Source organism: Dipodomys ordii, unplaced genomic scaffold (assembly GCF_000151885.1).
Source record: "Dipodomys ordii isolate 6190 unplaced genomic scaffold, Dord_2.0 Scaffold30, whole genome shotgun sequence".
In the NCBI taxonomy this organism is placed as follows: domain Eukaryota; kingdom Metazoa; phylum Chordata; class Mammalia; order Rodentia; family Heteromyidae; genus Dipodomys; species Dipodomys ordii.
Genome location: NW_012267246.1, coordinates 15,634,384 through 15,657,031, shown reverse-complemented (window position 1 = coordinate 15,657,031; position 22,648 = coordinate 15,634,384). Strand labels below are relative to the sequence as shown.

The 22,648-nt window shown below is 38.3% G+C and overlaps 1 pseudogene; it reads left to right on the top strand.

The window, feature by feature from the left end:
• The window catches only part of LOC105985571, a 30,625-nt pseudogene extending 8,961 nt beyond the window's left edge, over nucleotides 1-21,664 (top strand).
• Nucleotides 21,665-22,648: the final 984 nt, after the last annotated feature.

Here is a 22,648-nt window from a genome sequence, read left to right as displayed (position 1 = left end):
ACTTTATGGTTTTGAGCTCCCTCGCAAAATACATTGCTGATTTCTGTGTTAGTTTTCTTGTCATAGATTACTTTTCTGCCATTCTTTCTAATCAATCAGGTTCCTGGAGCTAGTGGTCACTTGCAATATAGATAGTAGATGTTTTCCAATGTCATTCCCTCTGGTCTGTTCTCCTGTGCTTCATTGAGTGTTGTATTACTAGGTGTAAACAATCATTCCCTCTTGATATTTTCCTAGGCTTGGTTTTCAGGAAATTGCCTTAACTAGGGATGTAACAAGCTGGCAATGTGAAACTTCAGGTGAATATTTCCAAGAAACTAAATTGGACTCATTTCATGCTTCATGGCTCAAGTCCAGGCTGGTTTCTCAAATGTTCATTCTTCTCAACTGAACCTCACTGTGTACTTCAATGTAAACTAAATGTGACCTTGAGCTAGCTAGCAGGGAATGGGATTTAGATGAGACAAAGTTTATGATAACATGGAATAAAAATAAAACAAACAGAATACATTTCCTATCTTCCTCCAAGGATCGTTATAAAAAAAATGTGTGTGTGTGTGTGTGTGTTTTAAATATCACTGTCTTGGTGCTTTTAACCCTTTCAATCTTGGAAAAGTTTGTTATCATGTTCATCTTGGCTAAAAGGATTACCTTCAAAAGGTGACATATGAAGACTTAGAAGCATGTCAACTGTGGCATTCCAATCTGGAGGGTAAGATCTGAATCCATAGCTCCTCTTCTTCACTCATTTGAAGCAAGCTTGGAGTCTCCAGGACAGAATGACACCCTGAAATAGAGCCTACAGACTTGAATGACCTGTCGTTTGTCAGTGGCTCAGCTGGCATCTTAGTCAGGGAAATCTGAAACAGGCTCTCAGATGCAGCTGATGTTCTGATGTCCAGATGTGAAAAAGATGGAAGGGTGGTCAAAAGCATCAGCAGCTGCAGATTGTAGAGGAAAACAATAGAAAAGGAGAGAACTAAAGAGAGCATTCAGCACCATGGCAAGGCAGGCTGGAAGGATATATCATTCATCTCCTTTGAAAGCCCCCATAGCAGAAAGATGGATTGACACTGTCAAAGCTGTTATCCTGCCCATCAGCTTTATTATACGGTAGAAAGCCACCTGTCACTTTTTGGCTGTGAGCAATGGTAAAGTTCTAATTCTTTCCCTTCAATGCACCGAAAACATTTTCAAAGTTTTCTTTTGAGCATTTCTAATGTTTGTTTCAGTCACAGGTAGATCCAGCAAACGTATTTAATTTAAAACGTCATAACAAACTGAAGTTTTTGTTTAACATAAATCGCTCATAAAACAAACGCTGCTATTTATCAACTCTAATGGATCTGTATAAAAGTCTTACAGGAATGGAATAAAAATCCAATGATGGTTTTGCAATAAATACTCAATACTTTACTGCCAATTTATCAGGTAATCTTGCTTCTTACAATATATGGCTCTTTAAATGACTTACATGATAGTCATGCGGTTTGCTTGCCAGGAGATGGCAATGGTGATCTACTTCCATGTTAAGACCTTCTAAAGGACTCATTGCGCCAAAATTAAACTGGGAGCCAGGATGATTGTGATTTCCAGTTCTGTTTTCCAATGCAAAATTACCCATTTTAAATTCTTGAATTATTAAGTTGCTTCTAATCATTCACAGTCTGATTTTTACTAAAAACGTTGTCATGACAGTTTCCTCAAGAGCCAAAAATAATCATTTTCCTCTCCTAAGAATCAATAACATAATTTTGGAAAAAATTAATTCTTTACTTACAGTCAAAAATTTTACAAAAGCCATAAGTAATGAAATAATATGAGAGTTTTGTAAAAGGATGACAGTGACACCTCACACAAAGATTACTATTGAGGAAATAGATGAATGTCCCTTGAATTTATTGCACAAGCCTTTTAGCACATTGAGAAGAAGCCAATGTTTTGCTTTCAGAGTTCAATGTGATGCTGTCATTGTTCAGTCTCAAAGAAGGCTGACAATGTGACTGAAACTACCCAGCCCTACTATCAAGAATCTATACATATCTTTCTGTGTGTCACTGAGAGCTACAGAATTAACATTTCTCCTCTTTTTTTTTTTTTTTTTTTGTTCAGCTGCAAGAAAGGTCAGACTTGAAGTTATTTAGTTATTTAAATTTTGTTCTGGTCTTGGAGCTTGAACTCAGGGCCTGGGCCCTATCCCTGAGCTCTTTCTGCTCAAAACTCACACTCTATCACTTGAACCACAGCTTCACTTCTGGCTTTTTTTTGGTGTTTAATTGGAGTCTCACAGACTTTCCAACCTGGGCTGTCTTTGAACTGCAATCCTCAGATCTCAGCCTCCTGAGTAGCTAGGATTACAGGTGTGCATCATCAGCTCCAAGTTTCTTTTATTTGTTAATACATTGTTTTAAATTCTGAAGTAGATGTTTACTTTTATTATATTGAATATTCACATGGAGTATATATGTAATTAAAGCCAATGGATGCTGAGTTTGGAGAATATAATTAAAGCCATTTCTTGCCTGTGGTGGTTTAGGACTTTAACCTTGCATGGCATAAGAATTGTTTTAAAAGCCAGGCTCTAGTAGGTCACACCTGTAATCCAAGCTACTCAAGAGGCTGAGATCTGAAGGTCATGGTTTGAAGACAGTCCAGGCAGGAAAGTCCACGAGTTTCTTATCTCCAATTTATTGGGGAAAGACAAAGTGGTGCTGTGGATCAAAGTGCTAGCCTCCAGCGAGGGGGGGGGGAACCCAGTGACAATATCTAACCTCATTGTTTCAAAGACAGGCTCCGGAGCCCTGACCTGGGGCCCTGATCCTAGTGGCTAACAACAGAACAAAGTGAGTCTCTGAGAACCAGCCAGTGTGGGGCATCTCAGCCTCCCTGCTGAGAGTGCTTGCTCACGGAAGAGAGCTGGTCATCAAAGCCCGAGAGGAGGGGCAAGAGAAGCCCGAGTGGAGACTCTGGGATGTCTAAGCCCTTCGTGAGATGGTGTGCAAGGTGCACCCCAACCTGAGCACGTCCCTGGACAACGTCTTGCTATTATGCTTACTCCGGACCTGTAAATTTGACTATGACCATGCTCTGCAGCTGCTGGTCATATAGCACAGTTGCCGGCGAAGCTGGCCTAACTCCTTTACTAACCTGAGGCCCTCAGCCCCCAAAGACGTCCTTGGCTCCGGTTTGTTACCGTGTTGCGCACCCCCCCTCCACCACACACACCCCAGGAGCTGCCACATCCTCTGTATCGGCCCAGACAGATGGATACCAAGCCACTGCCCATTTACCGAAAACATGTGGTCGTATGCAAAACCAATTTAGTGTGAAGAAAGTCAGGTGGATGGGATTGTCATTCTTGCAGACTACAAAGGAGTGAGCTTATCAAAAACACCTCATTTGGGCCCTTTTATAGCCAAAAAAAGGTGTTTGGCCTCCTCTAGGATGGTTTCCCCATTCCTATCAAAGCAGTCCATGTAGTAAATGAACCTCGAATATTTAAAGGCATTTTTGCCATCATTAAGCCATTCCTAAAGTAGAAAATAGCAAACGCATTCTTCCAAGACGGGTCTGAGCTGCACTCTCTCCATACAAACCTTCCAAGAAACATTCTCCCCAAAGAATAGGAGGGCACAGCTGCAGAGCTGGACTCTGCCACCGGGAACGCGGTGCTGCTGGCCTCATCCCTGACCAGGTGCTGCCGCAGGAGGGGATGACTCCATGTGCCTTGTCAAGTCCCAGCTGTACTCCTGCTATTAGCCAGTCTCCCCCCGCCCCTGCCCCCCACCTCCAGTGTTGCTCCACCCAGCTCCTTTCCTTTCTTCTTCAGATACTCAGAAGAACTTACCATGCCAAGGCCTTAGACTTGCTCTCTGTAATTAAATGGCAGCATGAAACAACCACAAGAACACCACAGGTGAGCCCATCCTGGCGGTTAAGTCTTTGGTCAGGTGATTATTCCAGTGGGAGACATGGAAAGTGTCCCCAGCGATTCCCAAACCCTCAGATTGCAACTACTGATCTGGACGCTTTCTGGTTTGTATGTATATCAGAGACAAGGAAAGTGGGGACCAAAATCACTGATCTTCTCAGGAGAAAAACCACCAGATTGGTCAGTTAGGATTATTCTTCTGCAACCATTTGGTTAAATCCACAAGGTGGCCAAATAGGATTCTGTCTTTCCTGTGAACCTTAACTGCAGACCTCTGTTGCTCATCAGAAAGCCCCCAGGCCCCAGTTGCCAACAGTGGGCCTAGAAAGCACCTTAACTGAGTGGGAACACCAGAACCCAAGCAGCACTTCCTGAACAGATTCGGAAAGGCAGACACTTCAAAGCATCTTCGGCATTTCTTTATTTGAATCTTACAATAGGAACCCCTTCCTCCCCCCACAACTCCATAAAGCCTTAGCCCTGGTTTTCAATGGAATCATATAGGATCCTAGAAGTGTATGATTTTTCTCCATGTAATAGACTGATTTTAGGCCAATAGAATGCTGACCTAGGGGTTAGTGACCTGAGCCTCAGGTGTGAGACTGTGGACAACACATGAGCTTCTTTTGGCTGCTGAGATTCTGGTATTGGTGTTCAGTTACCATTAGGTTTCTGCCTAGAGAAATGACTGTCTAGATAAGCAGACTAGGTCCTGATATTTTGTGATATATACATAGGCCTATCCATGAAGAAGTGTCACGATTTGGTCTGGCTCTTAAAGAAACTGATATATATATATATATTCCCCCCCCCCTTGGGAAGAAAAAAAGTTGTCTCAAAAACAAAGAATGTGACATGAGCACCATCTTTTTAAATGCTACTTAACAAGTGACTGCTGTTCTCAGCTAGGATGTTTTTAAACAAAAAAATCCATATCCAAGTCCATTTTTTAAATAAAGAATTTTCAGTTTGTTACCCTGAACAGTATGTTTTTCATATGCCACATTTGAGTCATTTTGATCTAAATCATGGTCTTTGTTACTGCCTGTCACTACAGATGGGTTCCCTGTGGTTCTTCAGGTTCCCATGTGAAACAAATGAGCAAAAATGAATAAAGAGTAACATTATTTAATAAATTATGGGCTGGGGTATCCATGTCTCCCACCTGTAATCCTAGCTACTCAAAAAGCTGAGATCTGAGGGTTGAGGTTCAATGTAAGCTCCAGAAGAACTGTCCTTGAGACTGTCTCCAATTAACCAGCAAAAAGCTGGAGATGGGGGTGTGGCTCAAACGATAAGGGGCCATCAGTGCTCAAAAAAAGCAAAGGGATGGTGCCTAGGCCCTGAGTTCAAGCTACAGTACTGGCACAATCAATCAATCAAGATTCACACTGACTAAAAGTAATCTTGCCAAATTTATAAAAATAAAATAAACTTTAAAGTGCTATCTTCTATGATATAATAATGCTATATTAGTATAAAATATACTAATTAGTATTAGTATTATACTATATTAGTATTAAATCCTGGTTGTTTAACTGAACCAAGTGTGGGCTATTGAAATTAATTTTTTGATATTTGTTTATTGTTCTTTTTTTTTTCTTTCTTTCTTTTGTTTTTGGTTGGTCGTGGGGCCTGAACTCGGCCTGGGCACCGTCCCTGAGCTCTTCAGCTGTAGCCTAGCGCTCTACCACTTGAGCCTCAGCCCTACTTCTAGCTTTTTCTGCTTATGTGGTGCTGAGGAATCGAACCCAGGGCCTCATGCATGCAAGGCAAGCACTCTACCACTGAGCCACCTTCCCAGCCCCTTTTCTTTCTTTTTTTTATTGTGAAAATACTGTACAGAAGGGTTACAATGACATGGGCAAGGTAATGAGTACATTTCTTATCAAGCATTGTTGCCTCCTCCTTTGTTTCCCCTTCCCATTCCCCCCCCCCACTCCCCGACACCGGCCAAAGTTGAAATTAATTTTTTTGAGAAAAGGTCTCACAATGTAACTTGTGCTGACATATACTAGCCTTATGCTCTGATGCCTCAGTCTCCCTAGTGCTGAAATTACATGTATGCACCACCAAGCACAATAAATAAAGTTTTATGGTATCGTATTAGTTTTACTATCATGTGTGATTAAAATATTGATTTTTCAATAATTGCTTCATATATACTTAAGGAAATTGGTAGTTTATATCTATTTGATTATAAAGATATGCTGACAGACCAAAAATTGAATATTAAAATTACAAATATGACATTTGGGATGAGTTGCAAGTAACATGCTTCCATTTTTGTTTTTAGCCTTTGGTCATGCTTGCCCCCTTAACTGAAAACCAAGGCAAGTGTTCATGTGCTGCTTCTGTTAAAGAAAACATGTGGCTGAACCACTGCTTCCTTTTCCTCTTCCAGGCATATTCAGCATCATAGGAGCATCAGCTTTTGCAGGCTGTAATTTCCCGGCTTCCACATCAACCAATCCAGAGAATGAGAGGTATGTATGGGTGTTCAAAGAATGGGAGGGCAAGGCACTGGTAGCTCACACCTGTAATCCTAGCTCCTCAGGTGGCTGAGATCTGAGAATCATGGTTCAAAGCCAGCCCAGGCAGGAAAGTCTGTGAGACTCTTATCTCCAATAAACCACCGGAAAATCAGAAATAGTGCTGTGGCTCAAGTGGTAGAGTGCTTGCCTTGAGCTGAAGAATGCAGGGACAGAACCCAAGCCCCAAGACCGACAAAAAAAAAAAAGAATGGGAGTAAGGAAGAAGTTAGGATATGACCTCTTCTCAATTGCAGGCTGGCTCTCCTCTAAGCTGGTTCCCTTATACCAGGTGTACCTGGCTTCTGGGGCCCAGGACTTTACTTCGCTCAAATCCTCCAACCCTCTGGGGTTCTCTGGGGTTCTTCCTGTGGTTCAGAACTAGGTTGTATTACTCCCTTGTTTGGCTGTTCTCCATCACTAACATCATTTGCATCGTTATGAAAACCTGAAGTGCTCTAGCAAGCCCCTTTGGCTTTATGTTACCCTTCATGTAGGATAGGGTCTCAACACCCTTTGCTTGAGCCCTGCCTTACACTTTGATCTTCCCAATCTCTGTCTCTTGAGTAGTTGGGACTGTAGTTGTGAGCCACTGTGTCTGGCCTGGCCTAAACAAATTTAAATAGTACATCACTACACTTTGTAAAGAATAGTTACTACAGCTAAACATTCATTGAAACTATTTTTGAAATGCTGACTTAAACTTTACATTATCTTATTTCATTCTTACAACAAAGTTGTAAGAAACTCACTAAAGATCACATTGCTAAAATGTAATAGAGCTGGAGTTCAAAAGTTAGATCTATCTAGTTGTGCACAGTATGTAAACCTATAATCTCAGCTGCTTATAAGCAGAGGTAGGAAGTTGTGAGCAATCTGGCCTGTACAGTAAGTCTGTTTCAATATACCAGAAACAACAAAAAATGCGCGTCTATCTAATGCTAGAGTCTTTGTAGAGATTTTCGTTATTAATCTGTAAGGAAGTCTTCTCAGGATGCAGACATTTTCAGATGACCATTGCTGGGATTGTGGTCTCATGATTGTAGTATGAAGTTGGTGTTCTTTAGCAGATACTTTATAAAACACCCAGTCCAGATCATCCAATAGGACTTCTGGAATGATGGAGACTTTCTAGTACTATGATGTACTGGAACTGCAAAGATGTAGGTAAAGTAGAACATGACAAGAGGGAGGAGAAAGCAGTATTAAAATTCGAAAAGGGTTCAATGCTTTCCTGTATTAAATAATATAATTTGAAATGATTTCCTGAAATGTGTGGGATAAAAGAGCAGTTTTATCTTTTCCTTCCTTCCTTCCTTCCTTCCTTCCTTCCTTCCTTCCTTCCTTCCTTCCGTCTGGGTTTTTTTTTTTTTTTGCAGCCCTGGGGACAGAACTCAGGGCCTATACTTAGCTAAGGAGTCACCGTACCACTTGAGCCACACATATAGCCTCTTTGTTACAATGCATATTTTCAAAGTAGGATTTTGCTTTATGCTCAGGCCAGCCTAGGTTGGGATCCTCTTAGTTGTAATTCCCTGTGGGATTTCAGTCACACACTACCATGCCAAGCTATTAGTCGAGATGGAGTCTTGTCAACATTTATGCCCAAGTCTTGTGAACATTTACTGGCCTCAGACTGATCTCTGCATCCCAAGTAGCTAGAATTATAGTCTCAAATCACTAGGCCTGACATTATTTTTTCTTTTTGAGACAGCATCTCTATGCTAGACTTGAAATATTGGTCCTCCTGTCTCAACCTCTCCAGTGCTAGGATTATAAGTGTGCAACGCCATGTCTATATCTACTTCCAATGTATTAATGTTACATGGGGAAAATGTGCCAAAAAACTAAGTGTAGAGAAACAAGCATTTGCAAAAATTATATTGCTTTCTAGAGATGAGATCTTAGAGAAATTATTGATGTGTTCTGAAAACAGAGAAAACCAATCTTTTTATTTTCTTAATTTCCGGAGATCATTGATTTTAAGGTTCACTCACTTCATTCATTCAACAGGTATCTACTGACTACCTAGTATATCTAAAAAATTGTTATAGGGAATGAAGTTACAGTATGTTGGAGAGAATAATATAAAGTAAAAGTCTAGCTAATTTGTACTGGGCAGGTGTAACAACAAACAAAAACGAAACCTGTAACTTGGATGGCAATGAGTGCTAGAAAAATAATAAAAATGGGGAGGGCAATAAGAGGTGGGATCAAGGTAGAGTCTCAACCCAAACTGTGAGGAAGACAAGGTCTCCACTGAACAAAAGGAGCAGGCCAAGGGCTCAGGAAGACTTGATTTCCACATGAAGAATACTGCATGTGCTCACCCTTTGAAGAAATGACCGAGAGAAAGGCCAGTACCAGGAAGCCAGAAATCTCTCTGAAAAGACTAGGGAGTAAAGATGTAAAGAAAAAAAAGCAAAATTTGTCTCTTCTCTTCAGTGTATACATGTTTTAAAAATAACAATAATGTCCATTTATCACCACATGACACATTTTTTTGTTAGATGGAGGCTAGGGTTATTTTTTTCTTCTGTGTTTAAAGTTCTTTTGAATCACCAAGGGCAAGTTGTTGTAAATGCATAACATCCTAGTGACACATTCCTTTCCATTATTTCTGTTCTGTTTGTGTCCTTCATTGAACCCACAATTTAATTTGGATTCACAGTGGAGAATTCTTGGATTTTGTTCTGCATTAAAAAAATTTGGTGTGCCTTTCGTTTCATTTTCCTCCTTAATTTAATTACATATTGCTGGAAGTTAAATAGCATTCTCTTCAAAGGCAGCTAGAAACTTTTGATATCTAACCTTACAGATACCCTTCACAACGAATGAATCAATCATACCAATTCTTCCTAGCTTTGAAATACTTACCATCAGTTCAGAAGTGTTCAGTCCTGTTTGCCCAAATATTCAATGATTTCTGCTTTACAACCTACTTCTCTGTCTGTATGGCTCTAAATTTCCTTTTGATATTGATGCATGCTCTTTAGAAAAAATTTGAAAATGAGAATGAGAAAACATATTTGGTCTCATTTTTCATAAAGCATCTCTGAGGACCAGTGTTTTATTAAGAACATTGGAAGAAACACTAAACAGGAAAATTCTTTTTTAAAATTAATTTTAATAAAATGGTTTTTATTAATAACACTGGGATAAATTATTTTAGCATATTATATAATTGATGTCATTGTGCACAGGACAAACCAGAAATTCCCTTACTGCAGTTATTCTACTTATTTTCTCACATAGCCCCCTGACTCTGTGTGTAGGGGATCTGCAGGGCTCCCTTTTCATGCATTTTCAGATAAGTGTATATATATGGGTATAGAGTCGATGTATGGTAAACAGACAAGCAGATAACTGTGTAAAAATTCAAATGTAGTCAAGTGCTAGTCCCTGGAGCCTATATTTTTAGCTATTCAGGAGGCTGTGATCTGGAGGATCATAAACTCAGACAGAAAAGGTTGTGAGATTCCATTTTCAATCAACCAGCAAAATTCTCTGTTGGAGTCATGCCTCAAGTGGTAGAGTACCAGCCATGAATAAGTAAGCCAAGCAAGCATGGGGCCTCTGAGTTCAACCCATAGTATTTGTTTAAAAAAAGAAAAACCAACTGCTTAGTTGATGTAATTGATAAATATTACATTGCCTTTGGTAGTTGTTGCTTATGTATATTTCAGAAACCTTATCATGTTCCTGCATCTTGGTATATCTGAATTCACAGTGTGCCATCAAGTGGATATACCCAAGTTATTTCATGTTTTCTCTATTAAACAAAACACATCTGGGGGTATTGGTATTACAGATAATGTGATAATGTTTCAGAAAACATCTTGTCATCTTGTCATTTTATCTTTTCACAAATGTAGAAGTAGATTAAGTTTATATATATATATATATATATATATATATGCATAGAGGAAAGAAAGAGAGACAGAGAGAGAGAAAGCTAGAAGAATTGATACTTAAATAAATGTGCATTTGTGGGCCTAATTAAAGCTGATTTGTTGTCTCAGCTACAACCCAGGGCTAAAGCTTTGTAACTGAGAGACAGGGTCACAGTTACTTTTCCCCCCATCTATTCTACAGACTTCAAATTAGTTGGTACTCTTAAAATTTTGTTCTGGTTTTGATAATCAGATAAGAAATTGCAATATTTATTTTCATTTGTATGTCTAATTGTTTAATATATGAAAAGTTGCTTCTGTGAATGTCCTGTTTGTATTTCTTTGCATACTTGACTTCTTTTTAAATTGATCTACGGGATTCACTTTTATAGGACTTAAGCTTTTAAATAAGATTCTTTCTTCTCTTCAACTTAGCTTCACCAGCCTTTTAACTTTGTAAATTATATCTTGCTAAAGGAAGATTTTAATTTTAAAAATATAAAATAATTATCATGCCCCAAAGTGGGATTGCTGGGTCATAGGAGATCTCTAGGTGGAGTCTTTTGAGGAACCTTCATACTGCTTCCCAAAGTGGTAGAACAAGTTTACACTCCCACCAACAATGCAGTAGGGTTCCCTTTTGGCCACATCCCCTCCAGCATCTGTTGTTATTAGAGTTCTTGATTACAGCCATTCTAACTGGGGTGAGGTGGAATCTCAATGTTGTTTCGGTTTGCATTTTTTTTATGGCTAGAGAAGTTGCGCATTTCTTCATGTGTCAGTTGGCCATTCTTGTTTCCTCTTCAGAGAAGTTTCTCTTTAAGTCTTTAGCCCACTTATTTATTGGGCAGTTGTTTCCTTGAGGATTTGTTGTTGGGGAATTTATTTTTTTGAGTTCTAAATATATTTTAGATATGAGACCCTTGTCCTGGGCCCTTCTCGATTGATATGGCGCCCCAGCAGCAGCCCCCGACACTGCGGCCACCACCGAGGGCACTGGCAAGTGCTCAAATCTGTCTCCTTAATGAATCTGCCTGGGTTTTTCCTCTCTGACCCAACTCTCTGTACTATGATGGTACAATGGGTGTGATTCTCTAGCCTAGGAATTTTCACGGGAACACCAAAACTGTTTCCTATGAGAGAGCTTGTTTAGCCCCCAACTTCTTTGTCCTCCACCATCTTCCTCCAACTCCTTGAAAAACTGATTTGTTTTTCAAATAATAAGAGAAGTGGCCTTAGCAATTGAAAGGTGGTGGAGATGTCGGAACATCTAGATTCCCTTCACCTTCCAACCCTCCATTTATGATGTGTGGCCACATATGGCTACCGAAGGTCTCATCCTGGCAGCTGTGTGGCAAGTAGAAAAGCAAATGTGACAGGTTTAACAAGATAAGAAAACTCTTTCCATAAATTCAACTGTACCCTCAATTGCATCTCATTAGATAGAATTATGTCATGTACTCATCTCTTGCCATAAGACACAGAGGAATTAATTGTTGTATTTCCAGCTTTGAGGATTGCTGTCCATTATGCTTTTTCTTTTTTCTTTCTCTTTTGGGTGGAGAGGCAGCCTTGGGGTTCAGAGCTTGGATGGTATCCCAAAGCATTTTTGCAAAGCAACAAAAAAAATCTCAACATAATGTCTTGTATATACAATTTTTTCCCTTCCCCTCCACAAATTATACCGGCATCAAACACAGTGAAAGCAGTGGTTATACTATGGGGAAAGGACATACAATGCAACAAAGAAATCATCTTATAAATATATTAGAAACAATCTCATGAAAGAAAAAGACGTTTGAATACATATCTGAGGGTTCATTTCGCCTAACATCAACGTATCTGACCTATCTTCTTGTCTCAGATATATAATAGTTATTGCAAATAAGGGAAACCATGGGACCTATGTTTCTTTGGGCCTGGCTTACTTGACTTAATATAATTTTTTTCCAAGTCTTTCCATTTCCTAACAAATGGGGCAATGTCATTCTTTCTGATAGAGGCATAGAATTCCATTGTGTATATATATCACATTTTCTTGATCCATTCATCTACTGAAGGTCCTCTGGGGTGGTTCCATATCTTAGCTATGGTAAATAATGCTGTGATAAACATAGTCATGCTGGTAGCTTTAGTATGGTCTTGCCTATGACCCAGGCTAATTCTTTACTTATGTAGTGTGGAGCAGATTGTGTTGGGTATGAATGTAACTGTGGAGGTAACTAGATTTTTAAAAACCTGAGTTCAACGAAGAGGCCGCGCTTCTTCTCCCAGGTAACACACAGGCGGTTCCTGTGGGTAGAGTGGCAGCACGGCTTCAGGCAGTGATTTCATCGTCCAAGGCAGCTCTGGCCCTGCCATTTTCCATTTGTGGTTTGGAAGGTAGAGACAGTGGATATGTTGTCTGTGTGACAGCGGGGCAGGGAATGGGACAATGATGTGTGCAGTTTTCTGAGCCTCGTGTGGATGTGATCCACACTGCTTCTAATGTAGCACTCCCTAGACCAGCGGGGTCTTATCAACTCATTTACTATCATTGTGCTCAGGCTTATTCTCTTTACTATGCTTTATTGGTAAGCCTATTATGTCTTTTCTGTATCTTTAGATGGATCATCAAGCTTTTTTTTTTTGTTTCCTCTTTTTGCCTTAGAATGGATTTGAAATTAAATGTCCTAATTCTACTCTTCTATGATCACTCATTTTTTGGGGGGGGTCTGGTCGTGGGGCCTGAACTCTGGGCCTGAGCGCTGTTCCTCAGCTCTTCAGCTTAAGGCTAGCACTCTACCACTTGAGCCACAGCGCCACTTTCGGCTTTTTTTTCTTTTTGCTTATGTGGTGCTGAGGAATCGAACCCAGGGCCTCAGGCATGAAAGGCAAGCACTCTACCACTGAGCCACCTTCTCAGACCTTCTATGGTCACTCTTGACATGCTTATACATATATATTCAAAATTTAGAATGACATATTACAGCTGGCAGAACGAATGGTAGAAAGAAAGTATCAGTGCTTTTTTTTATTCCTTATTACTTAGATGATAAATATGGATCAAAAATATTAAGAGCTGGGTGCTGGTGACTCCCACCTGTAATCCTAACTACTCAAGATGCTGAAATCTGAGCATCCCAAGTTGAAGCCAGACTGTGCAGGAAAGTCTGTGAGACTCTTATGTCCAAATAACTACCAAAAGAACAAGAGTTGAGCTATGGTTCAAGTGGTAGAGTGCTAGCCTCAAGCAAAAAAGCTCAAGGACAGTGCTCAGGCTCTGAGTTCTAACCCCAGAACTGGAACAACCACAACAAAATTGTCAGGTTCAGATCTTGTATTTTGGTCTAAGCCTTATCCTTTATAAAATATATGGACTAAGCTTTTATATTTTAATGATTAACACATTGTCCTTTCTTGGTAATTCAATATATTCCACAGTAGTCTTATTCCTTCACTGGTGTTCTCATTATCCTACAATATTCATCAAAACTTGTAGGTTGTTCCATCGTAAAAACAATGCCATCCTTTGTTTAAAGAAATGTATTTGATAAAAAGAAAGGTCTGATCGTTTACATCTGGGTCAATAGTAGTAGACTGTTGACTGGAAAGCAACTCCTTGGTATGTAAATTGTTGGCATGAACATAGACAATGGTAAGAAATTTGGAAGTATAGGCTCTTCCCAAGCCTCCTAAATTAGAATCTTAAGACCTTTGTTGATTCTTATGCACCCAGAAAGTTACAATAAATCATGTTTTCTTCTCAAGTTAACATGTAAGGAGGTAAGAGAAATGTGTAGCAGTTTCTCAAAACTCATTCTGGAAGTTAGAACATTTAGTTTTTTTTCTGGTTTTATAGTTATGTTCCTGCTTATATCCTTTTTCAACTTTTTGTAATTTTATCTCTTGTAACTCCATATACTTTTAACTACCTGATACTTTCTGTACAAGATATACTGTAAATTCTTTAAAGTAATCATTTCTCATGATTAAACATTATCTTGTTATTGTACAAGCATGATCACCTTTTTTCTGAATTTTACTCAACTTTTTCCATTTTTAAGGCGAGAGAAAGAGAGATCCATTCAAGTGTTACCTTTCCATTGACTTTCAAAATGAATGATTTTTACACCCCAAAGAAAACACTAGTGGCATTCTTTTTTATTAATAAGTTTTTTTAAATTGTGAAAATACCGTACAGAGGGTTGCAATTATATGAGCAAGGTAATGAGTACATTTCTTATCAAGCATTGTTGCTTCCTCCTTTGTTTCCCCTTACCATCTCTGTCCTCCCAGGCCCCTCCCACCCCAAAGTTGTAAAGTTTGTTTTTCAACATAATGTCTTGTACATCTCATTTTTGCAATAGGTCCACCTGTATCCCTATTTAAAAAATTTATTTTTTCCCTTCCCCTCCCCAAATTATACCAACATCAAATACAGTGAAAACAGGGGTTATACTGTAGGGGAGAGGCATACAAAGAACCCCAAGATAGTGGTATTCTTAACAAAGATACCAACTTAGCAACCTGCCATAGTCACTCTATAGAAAATATTTTAAAGCATATTTTGAATACAAAGGCCGGAGAGCCATGGAATCCATTGTCACAATTATCAAAAGCACATAAACAAACCATTAAACACACTCTTTTTCTTGTTTTGAAGCACTCACAGAAATATGAAGGATTATTTCTAAGGATTTAAGAATTAAAATTGGAGCAGTACAAGAACATGAAATTTGTTTCAAGGGTTTTGCAGTCTTATTCTGTCCTAAAAATTTGCATTACATTTTTAAATTAGTCTTTCCTGTCATGTGTTTTCAAGCTAAAATAAAACCCATATTTTAGGAAAATCTAATATAGTTAACTCATAGCTTTCCTCATGGCTATAGCTAAGTAAGTAGAAATAAGATTATGTAGTGTGTGTGTGTGTGTGTGTGTGTGTGTGTGTTTGTGTGTGTTTAGGACAGATGGGAAAGAGCAGGGCATAGGCCTTAGGTTCTTACTAATGAGACTGTTGTAGTCTTTCCATAGCTCACAAAATTCAACCTTTTTCTTGTTGGATATACCAATTACATTAATGTCTTAAGGTTGCTATGCTAAAGGACAACAGAAATGTATTGTCTCATACTTCTGCAGCCTGGAAATCAAAATCATGTCAGTCAAGGTCATTCTTCCTGCAAAACCCATAGGAGAAGGCTCTTCAGCTGCCTCGTCTGCCTTACCTTCGAGATTTTGGTAAGTCTCAGGCCTTCACTTGTGATAGTTTAATTTCCATATCAGCAATATTTCACTACTTCATGTCATCATCCCTCTAGGTGTATCTATCTCTATGTCTGAATTCCTCTTCTTCATAAAGACATCAATCATGTTATGTTGGGGCTCATTTTAAGGAGCTAAAGAACTTACTTTCAAATAAGCTTCTGTGAAGATCAAGGCTCTGGATCCCAAACTGTGGTTTGGGTACATATTTCATGCTGTAACACAATAGATCTACCTCTGTCTCCAGTTCATCCTGTTGGATTTTCAGTTCTGTTGGAGTCACCTCATTTGACAAGTGGAAACAGGTGTATCACTTAAAAGTGAATTATAACTAAAGAACAAATGATTTTTACTATAGGTATATCCTAAATAACTCATGGTACATTCTTACTAAAATTTTGTTTGTTTGTTTGTTTTTGCTTGTTAAAAATTGAAATTTCTCTAAGATTTTTTTAATCTTGTATCCTTTCTTCCAGGTTTCAACCTTCCTTGTTTGGTTGAACTGTGTTTCAGTGCTCCCTTTTGCCTAAGGGTAGACTCACATACGACCTCTCCTAGTGTTTTTCTGGTCTCTCCTTCTGCATACAATTTCTCCTGCTGCCTAATTTCATCTCTATATCACCTGAGATGAGAGATTGGAAGGTTCATCCTTGTATTAGAATGATATATATATATATATATGTATGTATGTATGTATGTATCTCCTACCCTATTAAATAGAAGTTATTCCAAGGCTGAAGGACTTTATGATTCTGTTTTGTATCCTGTTCACTATCTAACTCAGCCCCTTGGGACACCAGGTATTCAGAAAGAAACTTGTTCCTATTTGCTTTGACTTGCTGAAGGAAAACAGGAGCCTCACTTGATCATTAGAGAAGACAAAAGTATATGCAAAAATATTCCACTCTGGAGTGGAACTATGAGTCTTAAACCAAATGCCCCCCATTTTTTAATGCCTTCTGTTCTCAGCAAACTGCTGCTGTCACCTACACTGGAACTTCATCATCCAGCCCAGACACCCCACTTCCCTGATTTATTATAAAGGATTAAAGTGCTCACGGTATTTACTTTAGATGATTTATACCTAGATTATATTTACAGTCAGTGTGGGAGAAATATTGAAGGATGTACTCACACAGATACTTTTAAGAAGCATCCTTGAAGAGTGTGGGTTGGCAATGCATACTAGACAAGAACAGGAGAACTAGGCTCATTTTCAGTCACAATAATCCATGCCATACCAATTGCATGAAAGAGATGTGCTTCATTATTTCACTTATTCTGCCCACTAACAAGTCCAACAACAACCACAAAAAAAAACAACCACATGATGTGCCTATATGGTTATAGACTGTGAAATGATGGGAGGCATTTCTCTTGCTGGGAACCTTCAAATGATCATGCTTAGTAGTAGTCATTGCAAAGAATAGCACTAGTTTCATCTTTAGAGTTACAAGCATATTAAGAAATGCTGTTTTGTCTAAACTGATTAATTTTGCCCACCAATTTGTCCAATATTAACAGTTATATATTAATTTCCACATTTGAAGATGAAGAGATAAGAAAACTTTTTCTGTGTATACAATTAAAGTTAGACTATACCAAGTTTCTTTATAGTAGAAATTTTTACAGTTTTTAATACACTGGTAATTTTATGTAATCCAAGTTTAATGTTTATGTGCTTTACTTAGAAATAATGTTGGAAACAAATGTATATTAATGGTTAAGGGATTGGGATTGTGTGTGTGTGTGTGTGTGTGTGTGTGTGTGTGCATGCCAGTACTGAGACTCAAACTCAGGGTCTCTAGCTCTCATTTGTACTTTTTACTCAAGGCTGATGCTCTGACACTTGAGCCACATTTCCACTTCTGGCTTTTTGCTGATTAATTGGAGATAAGAGTCTCTCTTTGGAATTGTCTGACTGGATTTCCTTGACACTGTTATCCTCAGATCTCAGCTTCCCAAGCAGTATGAGCTATTGATGACCAGAACATAAACTTCTATTTTAAAGACAAAGATTAGAACTATGTATATAAATTCTATGACAATTTATTCAGTAACAGCTTTTTACATTATAATTAATATCTTCTAAATATCAGCTTAGCAAATTTTTCCCAATTAAAAAATGAAGTGTAAGATATGGTAATTAAAGTGCTAATTGGATATATTAGTGAGAGCTCAGGGAAGCAGAACTAGAATAAAATAAAGGATTCCTTGTAGAAATGCCAGTGTGCACAGTTGCAGGAGACATGGAGGAATGAAAGTTTTAAAGGAAGAGTTTGAGAATTGGAGGACTGTTGCTAAAGGAATTCTAACCCTGGGTCTGCTGGTTCCTTGAGAAAGCATGAAAGAAAGTGCTGGCTTCTGCTCAGGGAGACAATGGTCTGAGTTGGGGCCTTTGATGATTGTTAAGATGAGAAGATAAAATGGGATTGCATGAAGCTGCAGAGCTTCTGCATGGCAAAAGACATAGCTAGCAAGATCAATAGAAAACCCACAGATTGGGAGAAGATCTTCACTAGCCATACAACAGACAAGGGTCTCATATCTAAAATATACTTGGAACTCAAAAAATTAAATCTTCCAACAATAAATCCTCAAAGAAACAACTGCCTGATATGTAAGTAGGCTAAAGACTTAGAGAAACTTCTCTGAAGAGGAAATAAGAATGGCCAATAGACACATGAAGAAATGCTCAATCTCTCTAGCCATAAAAGAACATTGAGATTCCAACAACATTGAGATTCCACCTCACCCCAGTTAGAATGGCTATAATCAAGAAATCTAGTAACAACAGATGCTGGAGGGGATGTGGCAAAAAGGGAACCCTACTGCATTGTTGGTGGGAGTGTAAACTTGTTCAACCACTTTGGAAAGTAGTATGGAGTTTCCTCAAAAGACTCCACATAGAGCTCCCCTATGACCAAGCAATCTTACTTTTGGGAATTTACACAAATGATCACAAACAAGGCCATACAAAAGCTACCAGCACAATTATGTTTGTGGCAGCATTATTTACCATAGCTAAGATATGAAATCAACCCCGATGCCCCCCACCCTGTAGATGAATGCATCAAGAAAATGTGGTATATATATATATATATATATATATATATATATATATGTAGAGAGAGAGAGAGAGAGAGAGAGAGGAATTCTATGCCTCAATCAGAAAGAGTGACTTAACCCCATTTGTTAGGAAATGGAAAGATTTGGAAAAATTATATTAAGTGAAGTAAGCCAGGCCCAAAGAAACATAGATCCCATGGTTTCCCTCATTTGCAATAACTATTATATGTGTAGGACAAGCAGAAAAGGCCAAAAGCTATGTACATATGACCATATAAGATGATGTTAAGCAAAATGATCCCCAAGATAGGGACACAAATATCTGTTTCTTTTCTTGCTATTGTTTCTAACATGTTTATAATGTACCATGTAATTTTTTTTGTCTCTTTGTATGTTTTTTCCCCCATGGTATAACCCCTGTTTTTACTGTTTTTGATGTCAGTGCCCTGCATCTTGTATATATACGTCTCTAATCCTTAAATAAGGACACAGGTTGACGTATTGCAACAATGAGATGTACAAAACACTATGTTGAAAATGAACTTTACAACTTTGGTGGGGGGTGGTAGTTGTGGAGGTGGAAGGGAAGGGATGGTAGGGGAAAAACAAAGAAGGAGGCAACAATACTCAATAGGAAATGCACTCATTACCTTGCTCATGTAACTGTAACCTCTCTGTACAGGACTTTTACAATAAAAAATGTACAAAAAATAAAGAAATAAAAAATTTTAAGAAGAAGGTAAGGAGAATATGGAGACATGGGAAAAGTTTCAGGAAACTGAATCATAAAGGTATTAGAAAAAAGAGCAAAAAAATGACCTTAACAGGCTATATCAACTTTAATGGAGAGTTGCAGAGAGATGCCATGGTGAAGTGAGGAGAATCAGGAGACAGGAGGCATTTGTAGTGGAGGTAGGGATGGAGGGACTTAAATGCTTAGGAGGCAGGGTCACAGGGAGAGCTCCAGGGTTCAAAGAGTTTTTTGAGTTTAAGGTGCAGGTCTGGCACCATTCTTTAAGTCTCAACCTCATCTGCTTCTAGGCATTCTGGCTCTTATCACCTGGGGGTGATAAGTGTTAGTAAAATGCATTAAATAAAAATTGAAAGGTATAATAAAAGTTATATAGGAGTATGATAAAAATCAGATATGAGTCTTAGGAGAAAAAAAGCTAATATTTCCACTCAGGATTAAAATAAGAACTGAGAACACTGACCTGACCATATTGTGGGGGCAAGATTAAAATAGGAAAAAAAATCCACCTTATTCCCTAGAGTTGTTAGTTTTCTTATTTTTATCTTTTAAATCTGTTTTCAAACTATCTCATATGTCATTTTCTCTCAAATGATAAGAAGTATTTTTAAGTAGTTTTAAATGATTGGTTTTTCTTGCTTTGCAATTTCTTCAGTGTGTTATAAGAGATAAAATTGCTTCATTGGTGAAGTTAATTTTGTGTGAATTTAAATGATTAGCAGAGGACATTGTTTTGACAATATTGAAAAGAAATAGTTTTTTTGTAATTAAAGAGAATGTAAATAAATAAATAAATAAAACCAATATTTTATCAAGCACTTATGAGGTACCTAGATTGTGCCAGTCACTCTGCTAACACTGAATAACACTGAAAACACAGTTGCTTAGAGAAATTCAGTCATAGTCTACCCAATGCAGAAGCACACAAATGGTAAGGAATTGGATGCTATGATATATTTAGCTGCATAACCTTATGGAAAAATGCCAGGAAAGATGTCTTTGAGGAAGGGATGTATGAAGTGAAACAACTCTTCTTTTTAATTGTTTTTTGTTTCAATTGATAAATGGAATTGGCAGGATGAAGGGAAGAAACTCCAAGAGGGAAATCTAGCCACAGAAATGTCCAGTGAGAAGAAGTAGAGAAATATGTTGGAATGACTGTGAGACATTGAACTGAGCACTTGATGTAATCCCAGGAAAAAAATCTTATGAAGGAGAACTGCAATTAAATTATTAAGTAAATGTCAGCTATTAGTTAAGGTTAGTGAGAACCCAAGATGGAGTAGAAGGAAGAAAGTATGTATCTTAATGTAATGAAAATATTAGGCTTGTTTTCTGTAGGCGGAAATAAGAAAGTTAGTTGCCTGAGTTTGGCATAGTTACATTTGTGTTTCTAAACTCAATGGCTTACTTGTTGGATAAATTTGCAATGAGTTAAAGTTGTAAGGGTAGAAACTAGTTAAAAATATAGTAAAAATCTAGGCCTAACCTTGGAGAATGATGAAAGAAATAAAACCATTTTTTAGAAAGCATCCTATCATGTAATCAGATCAAAACAAAGCCCAATAAACTTAGGGGAAATCAAATATAGTCACCTTTCATTATTAAATCAATAATGGATCTTTAAGCATTACACCATAGGAATTATTGTAAAAATGGAATTGTAGTTTCAATCATTGTTTGGAGTTTGGCTGCTCAAGTTCTGCCTCACCAAACCTCAAAGTTGTTGCACACAAATAATTTCCATCATAGAAACTTAACATCAGCCAAGCTAGTGACAAGCTGGTGCAGGTGGCTCATGCCTGGAATCTGCTACTCTGTGGTTCGAAGGAGTGGAACTATGGTTCAAATTGTAAAATGGTAACCTTGAGCAAAAATGCTTGGCGATACCATCCAAGCTCTGAACCCCAGGGCTGCCTCTCCACCCAAAAAAGAAAGAAAAAAGAAAAAGCATAATGGATAGCAATCCTCAAAGCTGGAAATACAACAATTAATTTCTCTGTGTCTTATGGCAAGAGATGAGTACATGACATAATTCTATCTAATGAGATGCAATTGAGGGTACAGTTGAATTTATGGAAAGAGTTTTCTTATCTTGTTAAACCTGTCACATTTGCTTTTCTACTTGCCACACAGCTGCCAGGATGAGACCTTCGGTAGCCATATGTGGCCACACATCATAAATGGAGGGTTGGAAGGTGAAGGGAATCTAGATGTTCCGACATCTCCACCACCTTTCAATTGCTAAGGCCACTTCTCTTATTATTTGAAAAACAAATCAGTTTTTCAAGGAGTTGGAGGAAGATGGTGGAGGACAAAGAAGTTGGGGGCTAAACAAGCTCTCTCATAGGAAGCAGTTTTGGTGTTCCAGTGAAAATTCCTAGACTAGAGAATCACACCCATTGTACCATCATAGTACAGAGAGTTGGGTCAGAGAGGAAAAACCCAGGCAGATTCATTAAGGAGACAGATTTGAGTACTTGCCAGTCCTTGGTGGTGGCAGCAGTGATGGGGGCTGCTGCTGGGGTGCAATATCAACCGAGAAGGGCCCGGGACAGTGGTCTCATATCTAAAATATACATAGAACTCAAAAAAAATTCCCTATCAACAAATCCTCAAAGAAACAACTGCCCCATCAACAAGTGGGCTAAAGACTTAAAGAGAAATTTCTCTGAAGAGGAGATAAGAATGGCCAATAGACACATGAAGAAATGCTCAACTTCTCTAGCCATCAAAGAAATGCAAACTGAAACAACACTGAGATACCACCTCACCCCAGTTAGAATGGCTGTAATCAAGAACTCTAATAACAACAGATGCTGGAGGGGATGTGGAATAAGGCAATCTTACTGCATTGTTGGTGGGAGTGTAAACTTGTTCAACCACTTTGGAAAGCAGTATGGAGGTTCCTCAAAAGTCTTCACATAGAGCTCCCCTATGACCCAGCAATCCCATTTTTGGGCATTTACACAAATGATCACAAACTAGGCCATACTAAAGCTAACAGCACAACTATGTTTATGGGAGCATTACTTACCATAGTTAAGATATGGAACCAACCCAGATGCCCCTCAGTGGTGATATATATATATCACACATATATATATATATATGTGTGTGTGTGTGTATGTATGTATGTATGTATATATGTATGTATGTATGTATATATATATATATATATATATATGAATTCTATACCTCATCAGAAAGAATGACATCGCACCGTTTGTTA